At 43.2% G+C, this 20,875-nt stretch overlaps 1 protein-coding gene across 1 annotated transcript in view; it reads right to left on the bottom strand.

The window, feature by feature from the left end:
* LOC121002576 (ATP-dependent translocase ABCB1-like) overlaps nt 1-17,453 on the bottom strand; it is a 185,271-nt gene extending 167,818 nt beyond the window's left edge. The window contains exon 1 of the mRNA XM_040434019.1: nt 17,350-17,453. The gene's annotated coding sequence lies outside the window, so the exon portion shown is untranslated. The remainder of the gene's footprint in view (nt 1-17,349) is intronic.
* Between the last annotated feature and the right edge of the window lie 3,422 nt (nt 17,454-20,875).

Here is a 20,875-nt window from a genome sequence, read left to right as displayed (position 1 = left end):
TTGTCTGCAGCCTTCTCCAGGATAGAGTCTAATACGGGTCCAAAAACGTATTCCCCAGAAAACGCTATGGAGCATAGTTTTGCTTTTGATGCTCTATCCCCTCCCCAGGCTTTCATCCACAAAGCTCTCCTTGCGGAATTGGTGAGGGCCGCATCCTTAGCGGCGAACCTCACCGATTCCGCCGAGGCATCCGCCAAGAAGGCCGTGGCAGATTTGAGGAGTGGGATAGAGCTCAATATTTCCTCCCTAGGAGTCTTGTTTTTGATATGTTCTTCTAGTTTGTTAAGCCAAAAACACATAGATCTTGCAACCGATGTTGCAGCTATGTTGGTTTTGACCCCAAACATAGCTGTCTCCCAGGATTTCTTTAGGAGAGAGTCGGCTTTCCTTTCCATTGGGTCCTGTAGTTGTGAAGAGTCCTCAAATGGGGGGGGGGGAAGTCTTCTTAACTATTTTCGCCACTTGGATGTCAATTTTGGGGGTCTCGTTAAATAATTTGACGTCCGCTGGATCAAACAACAACCGGTTTCTGAATTCCCGAGATACCCCTAGTCTCCTCTCGGGGTCAGTCCACTCGTCTAAGATCATGTCCTTTAAATTTTCATTCATTGGGAAAACTTTTAACTTTTTTGCTCTGAGTCCCCCGAACATCTCGTCTAAGACGGACCTTGGTTTTTTCACCTCCCCAATCCCCATGGTTGCTCTGACAGCTCCCAATAGCTCCTCTATATCCTCGGAAGAAAAGAAATATTTTTTATTATCTTCCATTATCTCCCCCTCTGATAGAACGTCAAAGTCCACATTCTGTCCAGAGGTGGAGGCCCCCTCGTCCATAATCTCTGAAACAGAGGAGGATGGGGCGGATAATCTAGTTTTTTTTGCAGCAGGAGGTGTAGACGGGGCTGATCTGAGGGAGGCCAAAGAGGACTTAATTTCGTTCTGAATAAGCGTTTTGACCTCGGACAAAATTGACGGCTGCTCCTCTTTTATAAGGTCTTTTATGCAGCTCTGGCAGAGCTTCTTTTTATAATTCTCGGGAAGCTTCTTATTACAAGTTGCACATCTTTGAACTTTAGACCTTGTTCTGGGCTCTTTAACTCCCTATAAAAGAGAGGAGCAGCCAGGTATCAATAGACAAAACAGCAAGTAAGTCAAAAAAGGATACATCATTTAGTCTTTCCCCACAGGGGAACTCACTGTTGGAGTAGCCGAGGGAGGTTCAGAGTCCATCTGGGCTGTAGAGGCGTCCGGGGCTTCAGGAGCAGACATTAGTGCTGTATGCGCCAGGAGGAAGATCGGTGCCACTGCCTGTTTGAATCTGCCGCCACAAGTAGTCAGTCCGGCGTCTGACGTCACCGCCGTGCTCCCGATCCAAGCTCCGCCCATTCCGGTCCAAGCTCCGCCCCTTCCGCCTCCAGCACCCGGGAGCAGAGAGTAATGCTGAGGCTTCTCTGATGTCACCGCCCCAGAGTCGGCGTTTAGCATGCTGCTTCCCTGCGGTCAGCTTCCTCAACATAGGGAAGGGGGACCGCACTGTGGGGAGGGATACAGGCTCCTGGTACAGAAGCGAGATCGGCTCCATATGAATCCCCTGCCCAGCTTTGGACCAGACCGCAGGAGGGCAGGGGACGAGGACGGAATCCTCAGGTATTTTATAAAATAATAAACTTTCTCTTCACCTCCACCAGGAGGGCTCTCTGTGTGGTTGACCCCGTAGGGACAGGAAACACTGAGGGTGAGTGTGGGTGGTGGCCTTTTAAACTCTGTGTGTTCCTGCCCCTACAGAGGTCAAGGGTCAATCTCATAGTAGAGCCATCATGGTGGACGAAATGGAAACCATGGTTACAAAAGAAAGGGGAGACCCCAGCAGAAGAATTGACATGGTTATTCAAAGCAAATTCAGCCAACGGAAGAAATTTGACCCATAATTGCTGGTCATCAGTCTGCCCATTACTCTCAGGATGGTAGGCGGAAGAAAAAGACAACGAAATTTTACATCTTTGACAGAAGGCCCTCCAGAATTTGGACACAAACTGCACACCCCTGTCCAAAACAATATTTTACGGGATGCCATGTAAACGAACAATCTCTCTCACAAAAATAGACGCCAGGGTTTTAGCATTCGGAAGTTTAGACAGGGGAATGAAATGAACCATCTTGCTAAACCTATCGACCACCACCCAAACCACAGTCTTACCCTCCGCCAGCGGTAGGTCAGTTATAAAGTCCATCGAGATATGGGACCAGGGTCTACTGGGAATGGGTAGGGGGTCGTAGGTTACCAGCAGGACGAGTCCTAGGTGTCTTAGACCTGGCACAAACCTCACAGGCTGACACGTAGGACTTGACATCCCTGGTCAGAGTGGGCCACCAATAATATCTAGAAACCAGATCCTTAGTGCCCTCAACACCCGGATATCCACAAAAGGCAGAATCGTGACACTCACCCAACAGCTGGAGACAAAATTGTACGGGAACTAACAACTTATCTGTTGGGGTGGATGCCGGTGCCAGATGTTGTTCAGCCTTAATGTGAGCAGAGATATCCTGGGTTAGAGCCGCTAAGAAGATGTTTGCTGGTAGGATGGATTCAGGCGGCGTCTCAGTGGGTTGAAAAGCATGGAAGCTCCGAGATAATGCGTCTGCCTTCACATTTTTACTTCCCGGCCTGAACGTAATGGAGAAATCAAAACGGGTAGAAAACAGAGCCCATCGGGCTTGTCGGGGATTTAACCTCTTAGCGGACTCAAGAAACATTAGGTTTTTATGATCAGTGACAACAGTTACTCGATGCCTTGCCCCCTCCAAAAAATGTCTCCACTCCTCAAATGCCCATTTAATAGCCAGCAGCTCCCTATTCCCTATGTCATAGTTTCTCTCCGTGGGAGAGAATTTCCTAGAGAAGAAGGCACACGGTCTCAGGTTAGTAACGCTAGCAGGACCTTGTGAAAGGACTGCTCCTGCGCCGTCCTCGGACGCATCCACCTCCACAATAAAGGGTCTCTCCTGATCAGGCTGGATCAGAATGGGAGCGCTACTAAATGCCTTTTTTAACGTTTCAAATGAAGAAATGGCCTTGGTAGACCAATTCTCCAAATCCGCCCCTTTCTTAGTAAGGTCGGTCAATGGCTTAGCAATTACAGAAAAATTCATGATAAATTTACGGTAGTAATTAGCGAAACCCAAAAACCGTTGTAAACCTTTAAGGATGAAGGCCTTACCCATTCCTTAATAGCTAAAACCTTACCAGGATTCATCTTAAAGGCGTGAGGAGTCAAAACATGCCCTAGAAACAGTATCTCCTGTACACCAAAGACACATTTCTCTTGCTTAGCGGATAGCTGGTTCTCCCTCAACACCTCTAATACTTGTTTGACATGGGACACATGAGATTCGAAATCAGGAGAGAATATCAAAATGTTGTCAAGATAGACAATAATAAATTTCCCTAAGAATATCGTTCATTAAGTTTTGGAACACAGCTGGGGCATTGCTGAGTCCAAAAGGCATCACCTGATATTCAAAGTGTCCTATCGGAGAATTGAACGCTGTCTTCCATTCGTCTCCCTCCTTGATTCGGATTAGATTGTATGCCCCTTTCAGGTCAATCTTGGAAAACCAGGTTGCCCCCAAAACCTGGTTAAATAAATCCGGAATCAATGGGAGAGAGTATCTATTTTGGACAGTGATTTTATTTAATCTCCGGTAATCAATACAAGGGCTAAGACCACCATCCTTCTTAACAAAGAAAAACCCTGCTCCCATAGGAGAGACTGAGGGTCTAATATGCCCTTTAGCAAGGCTCTCCTTAATATAATCTTCCATAGCCTTGCGTTCAGGCCCTGAAAGATTATAAATTCGACCTTTAGGAAATTCGGCACCCTCAATTAGCTCTATGGCGCAATCATAAGGTCTATGGGGGGGTAGAACCTCTCGAGTAAGGGACGAGAACACATCAGAATATTCCTTAATAACAGAGGGTAATGTATTAGACCTTACTGAAACCCCAGCCTGGACCACGGACAAGCATGAGTCACACTTAGGTCCCCATTTCACCAACTCTCCTTTGGACCAATCAATTGTGGGGTTATGTAAACGGAGCCAAGGCAACCCTAGTACCACCTCTCAGGGAAGTAGCATCAATAGCCATGACATGGTTAGGTGTAGGTAAAGCAAACATTGGAATACCCAATTTACAAGCAAACTCAAAGTCAATAAAGCTGGCCGCTGAACCGGAGTCAATAAAGGCCTTACCCGGCCACTTATTAACCCCCAGAGAAATTGTTATGGGTACCAAAAGCTTACCTTTAGAAAAATCAGGGTGTACCTGGTCTTTAGGTTGTCTTGCCTTAGGAGACTTGTCAGAGAGGACCCTCTTAGGACACTTGTTGATCCAATGGCCAGGATCTCCACAGTAGAAGCACTCTCCGCGGCTGCGACGAAGATTACCCCGGGTCATGCCCACCTGCATGGGTTCCTCAGTGGAGACCTCAGTGTTGTCCCTGGAAAAGGCCTCTGGCTGGACCACCATCTGAGAACAGAACTGTCGTTCTTGTCGTCTAACTCGTCTGTCAAGTCGGACAACTAGGGTCATCATCTCCTCTAAGGTCTCAGGAATTTGGTAATTGACCAATAGATCTTTTAAATTATCAGATAGACCAGACCTAAACTGACTCTTCAGGGCTGGTTCTTTCCATCCTGAGGGGACACACCACCGTCTGAATTGGGTGCAATACTCCTCAGCAGAGAGATGGCCCTGAACCAGTGCCCTAAGAGCCGTCTCGGCTACCAGGGCCCTGTCTGGTTCGTCATAGAGGGTACCCAGGGCCTAAAAAAAAAAAACTCCACAGAAGTTAGACAACTGGCCCCAGGAGGTAACGAAAATGCCCAGTCCTGGGGATCACCCTGTAGTAGAGAAATGATAATCCCCACGCGTTGGCTCTCGGGACTGGAGGACACGGGGCGCAAACGGAAGTAGAGTTTGCAATTCTCCTTAAAGGAGAGAAACCTCTTCCGGTCTCCAGAAAAGGGTTCTGGGAGCTTGCTCTGGGGTTCAAAATGTGGACTGGAGGACAGAGGAGTGGAAGAACCTTGCCCTAACTCACAAGAACAGAGTTTCTCTCATAGCTCCTGCACCCTCTGTGTCAAGTTAGAGACATGGTCATTCAGGGTAGTAAGAGGATTCATGATACAGTGGTTATTGGGCCTGTTAATCTGTAACGGTCACGTCCACACTCACACAGGGGGAAGGATAGTGACCACTGCGCTCCACCCTCACCCCTGGCCCTGCCTACTTGCCTCACGAGTCCTGATGACAGGGGACAACTGGACGACAGTCCCTAACTTAGGATACGTGCAGGGAAGACAGACAAGACAAAATACAGAACATGAACGGACCGGGTCAGAACCAAGAGAGCTACGCAGTACAAAGGCTTAAACAAAGAATGGTCAGGAGAAGCCGGGGTCAAATACCAGGAGAGTAGAGAAGTACAAGAGGAGTCCTAAGAGAGTAGTCAGGTGGGAGCCGAGGTCACAATACCAGGACGGATGCGCAGTACAGGAGGAGAAGGCAAAAGGATAGTCAGGGAACGGAATCAGGTGTGTATTCAGTAGTCCAACAAATAGCCAGGAACCTAGAAATTAACAGGCAACCTGTGGCTAGCAGGCTGCCTGTATTTATAGTGGGGAGTGAGGGTCATGTGACGTGCCCAGCGTCACATGACCGACAGACCAACCAGTTGAGCACCGAGTGATCAGCTCGGCGCTCAAGGCAGACTTAGGAGCAGGGAGCTACCCAGCAGTAATGCCGCCCTGGGAATGAGGTCAAACACAGATCCTCATTCCCAAAGCTAAGCAACAGTTCTGCGGGCAATGGGGGACCGAGAGCACCTTCGGAACCCCGTTACACTTATTGTTCATAATACAGTGTATGGTGTTTTTAGTAGTCACCGCCGTAGTATAGTGATAGTAAGTCGCACGTAGTGTAGTTCACTGTAGTGTATAGGCAATCAGAGATAATCAGTAGTGTTTGTTGTTTATTTAGGTATAAATAGGCGGAGTCATCACTAGACGACTCACGCCTATTTATGAATATTAATTATTGAGATTTGCATAAATATCAATAATTAATATCCCCTTTAACAGGCTCCATATCTTGATTTCAGTACTGCACTATTGACTAGTATTAGATGAACTGTTTGGTATACTCCCTTTCACATAAAAAAAAAAAAAGAATTATCAATAAAGATTTTGTTTTATTTTAGCGTCACAACTTTGATGCAAAAAGTGGATAATACGTGTGGCCAACAAAGTTTTCAGGATATTACTGCCATTTCAGACATACCAAACATAAATATGACGTATTAATCCTTTCCACCGATATGTAATTTGGTTTGCAGAGGCGGAAAATCTTACTGTTTTTGACCAAAAGATGTGCCTACGTTCCCTGATCATAATACCATAAGTTATGTATTATAGAACATGAACTATGAAAAGGATTCTTTAGTTTTAAATATTGAGAACGTTTTTTGTCCTGTGCAAAGCCGGAATTTCCATGTGACTCTCCAATCGCAGCCAGATGACAATTACCGATTTGATTACAGGAGGGCCTTGCTGGAAATGTGATTCAAATCCTTTGTAAAGGAATTCTACAATTGAAATGTGGCTCATGCATGATACACTTTGATTCATGACAGTTTATACACATACAACTTACTCATATAGGATGATTTATAACACCCATCATAGTGACCCAGTAGTAATAATGCCCTCCTATAGAGGCCCAATAATGTGCTCCCTCAAAGTGGCAAAGTAAAATAATAAAATCAAATACTCACTTCACTCCCATTCTATGCCGCTGTCTGATGCGGTGCAGGACACAGGACTCTTCCAGCCTTTTTCCTGCCTGTGCTCCAAATAAGGCAGTGGTGATTATGTCATCATGCCGCATGTGCAGTTCTTTCATAGGCTTTAACCTCAGTGGCCTATAAGAGTGAACAGCAGGCCAGGGAGACATTAGCTCCTGTGCCTGCCACAGTATTCTATTGTATCACTGTTGAGGAACGGTTGAGACGTATGCATATATATCCATGCATGCCTGCAAACACGTGCGGGCATGTATGGTATATATGTGCATGCGTTAGCCATAGCATCATGGGACGATGTGCGCAAATGTGCCCAGCATCTGCGCACGTCTGCCCATTGTGATCCCCAGGGGCTCATGGTGGCCCCTGTGGGAAATATGTGGTCCCTGGAAGCGGTGCCCCCTTATATTAGTATATACACTGCGTGCAGAATTATTAGGCAAATGAGTATTTTGACCACATCATCCTCTTTATGCATGTTGTCTTACTCCAAGCTGTATAGGCTCGAAAGCCTACTACCAATTAAGCATATTAGGTGATGTGCATCTCTGTAATGAGAAGGGGTGTGGTCTAATGACATCAACACCCTATATTAGGTGTGCATAATTATTAGGCAACTTCCTTTCCTTTGGCAAAATGGGTCAAAAGAAGGACTTGACAGGCTCAGAAAAGTCAAAAATGGCAGAGGGATGCAGCACTCTTAAAATTGCAAGAATATAAGGTACAAAGCTTCTGAAGCGTGATCATCGAACAATCAAGCGTTTCATTCAAAATAGTCAACAGGGTCGCAAGAAGCGTGTGGAAAAACCAAGGCGCAAAATAACTGCCCATGAACTGAGAAAAGTCAAGCGTGCAGCTGCCAAGATGCCACTTGCCACCAGTTTGGCCATATTTCAGAGCTGCAACATCACTGGAGTGCCCAAAAGCACAAGGTGTGCAATACTCAGAGACATGGCCAAGATAAGAAAGGCTGAAAGACGACCACCACTGAACAAGACACACAAGCTGAAATGTCAAGACTGGGCCAAGAAATATCTCAAGACTGATTTTTCTAAGGTTTTATGGACTGATGAAATGAGAGTGAGTCTTGATGGGCCAGATGGATGGGCCCGTGGCTGGATTGGTAAAGGGCAGAGAGCTCCAGTCCGACTCAGACGCCAGCAAGGTGGAGGTGGAGTACTGGTTTGGGCTGGTATCATCAAAGATGAGCTTGTGGGGCCTTTTCGGGTTGAGGATGGAGTCAAGCTCAACTTCCAGTCCTACTGCCAGTTTCTGGAAGACACCTTCTTCAAGCAGTGGTACAGGAAGAAGTCTGCATCCTTCAAGAAAAACATGATTTTCATGCAGGACAATGCTCCATCACACGCGTCCAAGTACTCCACAGCGTGGCTGGCAAGAAAGGGTATAAAAGAAGAAAATCTAATGACATGGCCTCCTTGTTCACCTGATCTGAACCCCATTGAGAACCTGTGGTCCATCATCAAATGTGAGATTTACAAGGAGGGAAAACAGTACACCTCTCTGAACAGTGTCTGGGAGGCTGTGGTTGCTGCTGCACGCAATGTTGATGGTGAACAGATCAAAACACTGACAGAATCCATGGATGGCAGGCTTTTGAGTGTCCTTGCAAAGAAAGGTGGCTATATTGGTCACTGATTTGTTTTTGTTTTGTTTTTGAATGTCAGAAATGTATATTTGTGAATGTTGAGATGTTATATTGGTTTCACTGGTAAAAATAAATAATTGAAATGGGTATATATTTGTTTTTTGTTAAGTTGCCTAATAATTATGCACAGTAATAGTCACCTGCACACACAGATATCCCCCTAAAATAGCTAAAACTAAAAACAAACTAAAAACTACTTCCAAAAATATTCAGCTTTGATATTAATGAGTTTTTTGGGTTCATTGAGAACATGGTTGTTGTTCAATAATAAAATTAATCCTCAAAAATACAACTTGCCTAATAATTCTGCACTCCCTGTATATGTGCCCCCTTATATGTGTCCCCTTATAGTTAGTATATATTTCCTGTATGACCGTGTATATATTGGCCCTGTATGGCAAGTGGGGACATATGCATGTCCCCTGTATGTGATGCCCCAGATATATGCGAGGGTGTGTGTATATATAGCTATGTGTGTATGTATTTGCACACGTGTCTATGTATATACACTTATGTCAGCATGACAGTATGTATGTGGGCTTCTTGCTGCCCATTCATACCCCCAGTTTTGTATGTGTATGTGTTTATAGATGTGATATATGCAATTCCAACTCTTATCAACAGAGTTGTTTAGAGAAAAACTTGTGCTGATAGCCTGTAGGATAACAGCTGATTAGCATCTAGTCCCCTTTTGTTCAGGCCCAAAGCAATCAGACTCTTTGGCACCGATTGTGAGGGGACTTTCTAACCAGAGACATCAAGAACCTGTTTTTCCACACCTCTGCCCATGGCTAAAACTCCATGCCCCTACTCCCAGCATTTTTGGGACTAGGAAGGGGGAGGACTCTGGGGATTGTAGGCAGGCATACGTCACAGTGACACTATGATGTCACATCCCTGAGGAAGGAGGAGGGGGGCTGGTTTTGGGCTATAAAGCCCCAAACAGAGCAGAGGTGCGGCCTCTTGCAACCAGACTAGATTCAGAGACGCATGGGAGAGAGCAGCTTCATGATGACCACCTGGATAAGGCCTAAGTATACCTGTGTAGCCCCTACCTACCCCTCACATATCACCCCTGGTCCTGTAACCCCTATATTTCCCTGATGTGCACCTTGGGCCCTGATTCAACCCCTATCCCACCAACGATTAACCCTTTCCCTGTCAGGCATTACCCCTGGTAGTTACCCTGGTCCCTGCCTACTGTGAACCCTGGCTACCCTTGCCCCTGAAACGCCTGATATACCCTTTCCCTACCCTGATTAACCCCTGGTGGTAACCCCTGCGCAAACCCTGCCACACACCCCCCCCTCCTCACTGTACCCTTGCATTGCTGTACAGTTCTGTTATTATCCCCATTGTTAACCCTTTGTGTTTGTGGTCGGCTTACACCCCTGTAAGGCCACCGTTAACCCTTGGCGTACCCTATAGGGATAGTATAGGACTAGATGGGTCATTGTTAATATACTTGTATGTGTGAACTGTATAGTTAGTTTGTGGGTGGAATTGGGGACGTGTAGTGTAGTTGAGTACTGTATATTTAGTGCTGTATTGTTCGTGTATTGCATAGTGTATTGTTAATAAATACCGTTATATTTGTAACTATCTGTGTAACGTGTAGTTATTGGCGATAGTTAGTTAGTAAGGCGCATGCAGTTAGCATAAGTGACTAGTGTAAAGCATAGCGAAGGTATTGTTGTTGTTATATAAAGGCATAAATAGGCGGAGTTATCAATAGATGGCTCCTCCTATTTATGAATATTAATTATTGATATTTGCATAAATATTGGTGATTAATATTCCCCCTTTACAATCACCATCCTGAGGAGTGGCTCCACTCCTGAGTAACCCTTTAACCTCTTTGTGCACTGTGTGGTACATGTAAGGCATTGCCTTGGAATGAGATCAGGAGTGGAGCTATTGCAATCTGCCGTGGGAGACTGCCATGATATTTATATGGGCTCTGGGCTGGGATATTTAGCTGAGATTTTAACTGCTGAGCATTTTAACTGCTTAGATGCCACGATCAATAGCAACCACAACATCCAGCAACTCATAATTAGGTCATGACAGCCATAGGCCTAATTCAAGATCGGTCATCTGCAGAAGCCAACCCAGAGGCAGAGCCTAATAGGCTAGCTTTCAATGTAATACTGATACAAGCTTATTTATAAGTCATTGAAACATGGAAGTGTACTGTTTGTATTCTTCATTAACAGCAAACATATCCATTGGTTTTTTGTGGTTTTATTAACACAAACTTGTTTTTCTACTGACTGTGGGTCAATGAAAAAGCAGCGAAGACATTTACTACTGTGGCTCATTTTGCAGACCAAACACGCCCAAAAATAGGTTCAGTGGTCACAGGTTTGTCACGAACACATCATGGCTGAGGTCATTGACTGGCAGTGGTGACAATGTACTAGTAGATGGCACGTCATAATTCGTTCCATCGAGAACTGGAAGCAGCAGAGTCGGGAGCTGCAGTACAGTGTTCATTTTAGGACATGGTTAAATATCATAGTCAAGTATCAGAATAATGTCAGTGTAAGAAAAAAAAAAATACTATCCGACACCTGAGTTTGATATCTTACTCTGACATCGGAGTTTGACTTTGATGTCTGACTTTCTTCACAGGTCAGGGTCAAAGTGAGAATGAGTTATAGATTTACTGTTTAGTTGTATGCTAAATCACACAGCCAATGAAAGTCCATAGCCGACTATAGCTGAGCCTATAGCTGTATGACATGTGCAGTTGTAAAAATAGGCATTTTACTTCTCCAAAATGATGAAAACATGGTCATTTTACTTATTTGCCAGAGCTGATAAAGCTGTAGAAGAGCCTATAGCTCAATGGTAAGATTGCTGCCTTGCAAATCGAAGGTTTTTGGATTCAAGACCCAATAGAAGCCTACAAAAATGTATTAACCCTAGCTAGGAGACAAATTGACAATGATGTTTGACTTTGATGTCTGACTTTCCTCACTGGTAATCGTTAAAATGACTGCGAGGAATGTTAGATAGCTGCCATTTGCCAATTTGGTTATCTAGTGGAATAAAACTATTAGTGTCTGTGGGTTTCTGGTATGACTTAGTACAGATCTGGCCATCCTGAATAAAGATTGTCAGATCAAAAAAAAAAAATATTTGCTGCTTACTGTAGTTTGGGGTAAATTGTAAATAAATAATTTTTATTAATGTCCATTAAAAAAACTTTTCAAGCTTGCCTCATTTCCCTTCCAGATAAAAATGACATTGATAACTCTCTTCCAGAGGACAAGGTTCGCACCGAGGATGCCTTGGGGGTAGATGGCGGTCTCTTCCCACCTACTCATATATAGATTAGCGAAACTCGGTGCGAACCGAGTCCCCATCGCGGTCCCCCATGTCTGTAAGTAAACATCACCGTCATATTTAAAAAAAATTGTGAGTTAAAATAAACATAATACAATCCCCGATACAATCTATTTGATCAATAGGCATCTTCTTATCTTTATTTAAGAAGTGTGTAGCGGCTTCTCTCGCCTTATTCTCTATTATTGCATATAGAGACGTGACGTCCAAAGTGCCTAAAAAGTAGTTATCCTCCCATTTTATTCCATTTAATAGTTGTAAAATATGTCTAGTATCTTTAAGATACGCCGGGGTCTGCTGGACGCAATCCTGTAATAGGACATCATATTTTGATAAATTTGCGGTTAAGCTATCAATTCCTGATATAATTGGTCTCCCCGGAGGATTGATCTTACATTTGTGTACTTTAGGGAGATAGTAAAATATTGGCATCCTAGGATTAATGTTAATAAAAACGGCTTCTTTGATAGAAAATATACCCTTTTCTTTCCCCTTTTTAATTAATTTATTCATTGTATTTATGTATTGCTCCGTGGGGTCATAAGAGTTTTTTGTATGCTTTCTCATCTGTTAATAAAACGTAAGGACTCTATGATTAGATTCTTGAGCCAAGATAACGATACCCCCCCCCCTTTGTCCGCTGGTCTGATAATTATGCTATTATTCATTTGTAGGGTTTTAATGGTCCTCTTTTCTTCCTTTAAGTTTTGTTTGCGTCTTCCCCTGTTTGGGTTAATTTTCCTCCGGTCTCTAAATACCAAGGTGTGAAAGGTATGAAATGACTGAGTATTCGCTCTGCGGATTGAAGTTGGATCGGGGTTTAAGATTTGTCTGTTTATACTGACATAATTTATCAGTGACCTTTTGTACTGTCTGCATCTCATAATTTTTATATTTCATGGTGTTTTTATTATGTTTGTTTTTATTTTTAGATTTATGTATGTTGCACTGGAACTATCTCCTTGTTTTATAAAATGTTTTTTTAAGGCTAAGTTTCGCAATAATTTTTTAATGCCAATAAATGCACCAAATGGGCAAAATTTTGCTGAGGGGGTGAATTTTAAGCCTTTATGTAACAAATCTAGTTATTTTTTTAAGGTGTATGTACTTTGATTATATATTCCTGGTCCCTTAATAATAGCATTTTGTTTTCTTTTTCTTTTTCCTTTTTCTTTATTAATCCTCTCCCCCTCTTTCCTCTTTGTTGCTTTCTTGATGATTTTGCCTGAAAAAAAATCCTTCCTTACAGTTTTCCTTTTGGTATTTTTATTCTCTAGTCTAGATTGATTGGTTGTTGTATATTTTGGGCTAATTTCTTTTCTATTATTACCCCTTTGAACAATGGTGCTATAACTGTCTTTTCTTATCAGTCATTTTCCGTTCTGATTTTATCTGAATTATTCTTTTTGTTATCATTTATGTTCACCTGTTCGATCGTGGTATCTGTTCTAGTTTCTGTTCTTCTCTCCCTCTTCAGTAAGTGAATGTAATATTTCATATCTGTTGAACATCTGTGTGGGATCATCGATTTCCCTTCTACATATAGTAATTTCTGGTGTTAGCGGTATTGTTACAATCCCGCTTAATTGCCCCGCTGCTTCAATTTCCTCCTCTATGGTGGCTTTATAAATACTGTAATCTTCTGAGGAAAATTGTCTTCCTCACAATCAGTCTCATCTATTGTACTAAGGCAGGAGTAGTTTGGTTCACCCTCACTATTTGTTTCATCTCATATTTATTGCTGGTACTGCATCTCTTTCGAATTTATGTTGCTTTTTCATTATAATTTCCTCTTATTCTTATGCGTGTTTTTATAGATTTAGAAATTTTAGTCAGTTCAGGGTGATCTCTGAATGGTTTTAAGGCTTCAAAAAGTTGCATGATTTCACGGTTAATTATAGGGAGGGTGTTGAGAGGGAGTAAGCGAAAGAAAAAGAGGACTTTTAACAAAGGACAGAGGCACAGAACGTTCAAGGAAAGAACATTGCTGTAGAAGACAGACATTGGAGACATTGTTGCAGCACCACACTTCAGGTGAGATTGCTGCACAGTTAAAGTGTTACACATTGATCAATTAGTCTTATCAGCACATACATTTCAGACCAAAAGTTTGGACACACCTTCTCATTCAAAGAGTTTTCTTTATTTTCATGACTATGAAGGCATCAAAACTATGAATTAACACATGTGGAATTATATACATAACAAACAAGTGTGAAACTGAAAATATGTCATTCTAGGTTCTTCAAAGTAGCCACCTTTTGCTTTGATTACTGCTTTGCACACTCTTGGCATTCTCTTGATAAGCTTCAAGAGGTAGTCCCCTGAAATTGTCTTCCAACAGTCTTGAAGGAGTTCCCAGAGATGCTTAGCACTTGTTGGCCTTTTTGCCTTCACTCTGTGGTCCAGCTCACCCCAAACCATCTCGATTGGGTTCAGGTCCGGTGACTGGAGGCCAGGTCATCTGGCGCAGCACCCCATCACTTTTCTTCATGGTCAAATAGCCATTACTTTCAACGTTTCCCAATTTTTCGGCTGACTGACTGACCTTCATTTCTTAAAGTAATGATGGCCACTAGTTTTTCTTTACTTAGCTGCTTTTTTCTTGCCATAATACAAATTATAACAGTCTATTCAGTAGGACCATCAGCTGTGTATCTACCTGACTTCTCCTCAACGCAACTGATGGTCCCAACCCCATTTATAAGGCAAGAAATCCCACTTGTTAAACCTGACAGGGCACACCTGTGAAGTGAAAACCATTTCAGGGGACTACCTCTTGAAGCTCATCAAGAGAATGCCAAGAGTGTGCAAAGCAGTAATCAAAGCAAAAGGTGGCTACTTCAAAGAACCTAGAATATTACATATTTTCAGTTGTTTCACACTTGTTATGTATATAATTCCACATGTGTGGATGCCATAGTTTTGATGCCTTCAGTGTGAATCTACAATTTTCATAGTCATGAAAATAAATAAAACTCTTTGAATGAGAAGGTGTGTCCAAACTTTTGGTCTGTACTGTATGTCTGGGACATAGCGCGGGATCCTAATACATCGGTGCTTCCTATGTTTACATTCTAGACTACTCATATATACAAACTTGGTCTATTAGAAAGCAGAAAAACAAAGCTTGGGTCCAGTATGTAAAGGACCATCCCCACAGTATATACAAATGCTCAATATCAAAACTATGGGGTGAAGTTATCAAGAAGTTAATACTTTGTATATGTTATAAATAAACTAGAATATAATAAATTAGTGTCCTTTAATTGATGAAAAAAAAAGGTAAAACTAGTAAATTTACTAGATTATTTATACAGATATATAGTCTGGATAACTGTTGTATTATCTTTATGTTTAAAGAGGACCTTTCATCAGAATCAAGTATGTAAACTGAATATACATACATGGAGAGCGGCGCCCAGGGACCCCCCTGCACTTACTATTATCCCCGGGCGCCGCTCCGTTCTCCGGTGATAGCCTCCGGTAAAGTCATAGTTAGGCTCCACCCATTTGAGCCTGCCGGCGTCTCTTTCTCCTATGCTGTAGCGCTGGCCAATCGCAGCGCTCAGCTCATAGCATGGCTAAGAGCTGAGCGCTGCGATTGGCCAGCGCTACAGCTTAGGAGAAGGAGACGCCGGCAGGCTCAAATGGGTGGAGCCTAACTATGACTTTACCGGAGGCTATCACCGGAGAACGGAGCGGCGCCCGGGGATAATAGTAAGTGCAGGGGGGTCCCTGGGTGCCGCTCTCCATGTATGTATATTCAGTTTACATACTTGATTCTGATGAAAGGTCCTCTTTAAAGGGGTATTCCCATCACATACAATGGGGGCATATCGCTAGGATATGCCTCCATTGTCTGATGGTGTGGGTCCCAGAGGTGGGACCTGCACCAACAACAAGGGAGCGGGTTTCCCTGGGTCCATCCACCGCCAAGCGCTGCTTCCATACAAGTGAATGGGAGCACACCACAAGGCCCTTGCTCCCATTCATTTCTATGGGGCAGACGGAAATAGCCGAGCCAGCAGTGCGCCCTCCACTCATTTCCCCACTCTGTTCTCAGTGTAGGTGCTGGTCCCAGAGGTGAAACCCACACCTATCAGACAATGGGGGCATTTCCTAGCGATGTGCCCCCATTGTATGTGATGGTAAAGCCCCTTTAAATTGTTTTAAATATATATGTTGAGAAGACTCCAAGGCATGATAAATCTGAGGATAAATTCAGTTTACAGTAAGTGAAAAGACACAGGAAACATTGCTGGAGCTTGAGGAGGTGATTAAATCACTCATTGTAAGGTATTTACTGCTCGACTAACCTAGACCACAAGGGGAGAAGATATGTATACCTATAGTATTCTAGGCCACCGTGGAAGGCATTAACCCCTCCACTACATTAGACCACTAGGGAAGCTCAAGTTCACACCCTCCAATATCTTGAGGGTGCTGGTACACAGTGCAGTTCTGACATGCATTTAGGATGCAGTTTTCAATTTAGGCCTCCTGCACACGACCGTAGGTGTCCCGTTGCCGTATTGCAGATCCGCAATACACGGGCACCGTTTTGTGTGCATTCCACCTCACGAATGCAGACCCATTGACTTGAATGGGTTCACAAGCCCGGAAATGCAGAACTGAAGCACTACTGAGTGCTTCCATGGGGTTTCGTTCCATACTTCCGCTCTGCAAAAAGATAGAACTTGCTCTCTTTTTGCGGAACGGACGGATGCCGACCCATTCAAGTTGAATGGGTCTGGATCTGTCCCGGTGGCCGCAAATTGCGGTCCCCAATGCTTGGAACAGAAAGAATAAGTTTGTGTGCAGGAGGCCTCAGTCAGTTTAGAAGCCTCATTAAACCCTGGTATTCTGCATAGTGGGAATGATTTAATTAATTTCAGCTAGCTACAATAGAAAACTGCATCCCAACTGCATGTCAGAACTGCCCTGTGTGCCAGCACCCTAAGGCTATATTACACTGGCCGATGGTTGGCCAGATCATTGATAACGAGAGTTCATAGGAACGCTCATTAGCGATGATCTGGCTCTGTAATACAGCCCTAAAAGTGCTGCCAATTACCTGATGAAAGAGCATCTGGCAATCAAGATTTTTAAGCATGCTTAAAAATCATTGTTTGGCGGCGGCAGATTGAGCTGTCTAATCACGATCTTCTGCTGGCAAACAATGATTCAGTATAGGGACGAGCGATGGCATTAATGATTTCTTCTCCCCCTACTGTGGAGGAGATCACTGCAGGTAATAGCAGTGCTCTCTTCCACTAATGAATAGGTGATTGACAAGGAAAGCTTCCTCCCCGACAATTGCCTACAAAATCGATTAATGTAATACAGCCCTTAGACAATCAGGAATGCTGACTTTGACCTTGCCACTAGCCTAGACCACCTGAAATGAAGTCTTCTCAACAATAGAATCTATTATACTATATAGATGTGTAAAGAAAATGTACCGACCTTGTTAATGTTTCATTCCAAGTGTAATTTTTCTCCTCTCCAAACAAAAAATGCAACAAAAAAAAGTAGATTGTAATTCCAATTAAACCTTCAATCCCTCTCTGTGCTTCTGCTGAAAATGTAATGTTTTTAACTATTAGAACAGTTTAAACCCTTTGTTTGTGCAGGATTAAAATTTCAGATTTGTATTTGTTCCTGAGTAATACCTCGGAGTCATGACTATCTTCCCACACTACATGAAGAAGCTCTGCATATATTAAACTATTGCTATTTTATTCTTAACCCCATAAGGACTTAAGGACGTGACTTAAGGACCAGCGCTGTACATGTACAGTGGGCTGATCGGGCGGGTGGAGGAGCTGCGCCAGCCCAATTAGCGGCAGGGGTCCGGCAGTCACTGATAGCCGGACCCCTGCTGTATGAACCAGCATCGGTGAAAACACTGATGCTGGAGCATTAACCCTAGCATTGCCACGGTCAGCGCTGACCACGGCACGTGCGGGATCCTGCCGGGTGCGGGGTGGCTATCGGGTTCCCACGCTGCTGTGACGGGGACCAAATGGCAGGGAAGGCAGCCCAATGCCTTCCTTAGCCATCGTGGCTGCCTTCCATGACAGCCTGTGAGATTCGGCCCCCTGGATTTCACAGGCAGGAAGCTGTAAGTGTATTACAGTGAGTAATACTCTTACAGCCAATGCATTACAATACAGAATTAGGCTACATGCACACGACCGTGCCGTTTTTTGCGGTCCGCAAACCGCGGATCCGCAAAAACCGGGAAGCCGCCCGTGTGCCTTCCGCAATTTGCAGAATGGATCAGGCGGCCATTGATATAACTGCCTATTCTTATCAGTTTTGCAGACAAGAATAGGACATGTTATATTTTTTTTGCAGGGCCGCAGAACGGAGCAACGGATGCGGACAGCACACGGAGTGCTGTCTGCATCTTTTGCGGCCCCATTGAAGTGAATGGGTCCGCATCCGAGACGCCAAAACGGCGGCTCGGATGCGGACCCAAACAACGGCCGTGTGCATGAGGCCTTATTGTAATGCATTGTAAAGAGGATCAGACCCCCAAAAGTTGAAGTCCCAGATGTCACGGTGGGGAGTGGGGGAAACTCCCCCCCGTACAATGTCACCAGGTACTAGGCCGTAGGCAGGGAAAAGGGAGCTGGTCACCTTCTAAAGCTTCCCTAAAATTGCCCTAGTCTCCTGGCTGTATGAGCCGCCTTCAAAGGTAAGGGGGCTCATACCCACAAACCTAAAGGTCTAGGAATCCCTGCATAGCCCTCAACATAGTGACAGGGCAGAGACCTCCTGTTCATCCATCACCACAGATTAAAGGCGTCTCCAACGGCCCAGTAGCAAACAAGGAGAAAGACAAAGCAGCATCTGCACAGCAGGTAAGAACACAATGTAACAACGGAGCATCAAACACTTACCTGCCGCAGCAAAGATGGAATAACCACACAACAACAACCTGGACCCCCATGCGGACACCAAAGCAAGGTGGCTCCAGGCAAGGCTGCTAATGTCTTTAGGTTCAGAAGACAAACAGGAGAAATGTCTAGCAGACATGCTGGACACAACGTCAACAGACAGACATGTAACAACGCACAAGACATAACCAAATCCCAAATCAAACCCACACCAAACAAACAGATAAGGATGGGTGGAGACATGGAGAAGACATTGCTAAAAGACCTTGATGTCCAACAAGGTAGCCCTCAATGACTGAGCAGATGTAATAGCCACAGAAAGGCGCATAGCTACCAGCCCAAAGCAAGGCTAGAGCAAAACTACCCTCCATGCAACAAGCCTCGGCTAAATAGCTCCAAGAGATCACACCCTGATCCACACCTAGTCAGGAAATTAACCCCACACTCGCCAAACAGCAGGAAGAATCGCCTAAGGGGAAGTGCACGTGCAAACCGAAAACTACTCTTTGCCCCCGGCAACCAGTCTGCACGGCAACCGTGTCATGGTCAAACAATACGACCGTGACACCAGAGTGGGACATAAAATAAAGTGAAAAAAGAAGTTAAAAAGTTAAAAAAATTAAAAGTTTCAGGTATGAAAAAAAAGCGTCCTTTTCCCAAAATCAAATACATTATTTAGTTTTAAATAGGGAAAAACAGAAAAGTAGACATATTAGGTATCGCCGCATCCGTATCGACCGGCTCTATAAACATTTCACATAAACTAACCCCTCAGATGAACACTGTAAAAAAAAAAAAAACTGTGCTAAGAAAATAAAATAATTTTTGTCACCTTACATCACTAAAAGTGCAACATCAAGCGATCAAAAAGGCATATGCCCCCAAAATAGTACCAATCTAACCATCACCTCATCCCGCAAAAAATTAGCCCCTACCTAAAACAATCGCCCAAAAAATAAAACTTTGGCTCTCAGATTATGGAGACACTAAAACATGATTTTTTTGGTTTCAAAAATATTTTTATTGTGTTAAATTTAAAGAAAATTAAAAAGTAGACATATTATGCATCGACGCGTCCATAACAACCTTCTCTATAAAAATACCACATTACCTAACCCCTCAGATGAACACCATAAAAAATATAAAATAAAAACGGTGTCAAAAAAGCAATTTTTTGTCACCATACATCACAAAAAGTGCAATAGCAAGCGATCAAAAAGTCATATGCACCCCAAAATAGTGCCAATCAAACCATCATCTCATCCCACAAAAATAATACCCTACCTAAGACAATCGCCCAAAAAAAAAAATAAGACTCTCAGACTTTGGAGACACTAAAACATGATTTTTTTAGTTTCCAAAATATTATTGTGTAAAACTTAAATAAATAAAAAACTATAAAAATATGACATGACCTAACCCCTTAGGTGAACACCATAAAAAAAAACTGTGTCAAAAAAGCCATTTTTTGTCATCTTAAATCACAAAAAGTGCAATACCAAGCGTTCAAAAAGTCATATGCACCCCAAAATCATACTAATTAAACTATCTCATCCTGCAAAAAATGAGACCCTAACTTGGACAATCGCCCAAAAATAAAAAAAAACTATGACTCTCAGAATATGGAGACACTAAAACATAAATTGTTTTGTTTCAAAAATGCTGTTATTGTGTAAAATTTCAATAAATAAAAAAGTATACATATTAGGTATTGCCGTGTCCGTAAGAACCTGATGTATAAAAATCTCACATGACCTAAGCCCTCACGTGAGCACCGTAAAAAATAAAAAGTGTCAAAGCAATTTTTTGTCACCTTACATCACAAAAAGTGTAATACCAAGCGATCAAAAAGTCATATGCGCCCTAAAATAGTACCAATAAAACCGTCATCTCATACCCAAAAAAATTACCCCCTACATAAGACAGTCGCCCATAAAAAAAAAAAACTATGGCTTTCAGCGTATGGAGACACTAAAAAATATATTTTTTCAAAAATGCTTTATTATGTAAACTGAAACAAACAACCCAAAAAAGTTGTCATATTTGGTATTGTCTAGGGTTGAGCGAACCCGAACTATTACAGCTTT

Source organism: Bufo bufo, chromosome 5 (genome assembly GCF_905171765.1).
Source record: "Bufo bufo chromosome 5, aBufBuf1.1, whole genome shotgun sequence".
Classification (NCBI taxonomy): domain Eukaryota; kingdom Metazoa; phylum Chordata; class Amphibia; order Anura; family Bufonidae; genus Bufo; species Bufo bufo.
The sequence above is the reverse complement of the archived record's forward strand: the minus strand, read 5'-3'. Positions and strand labels throughout refer to the sequence as shown.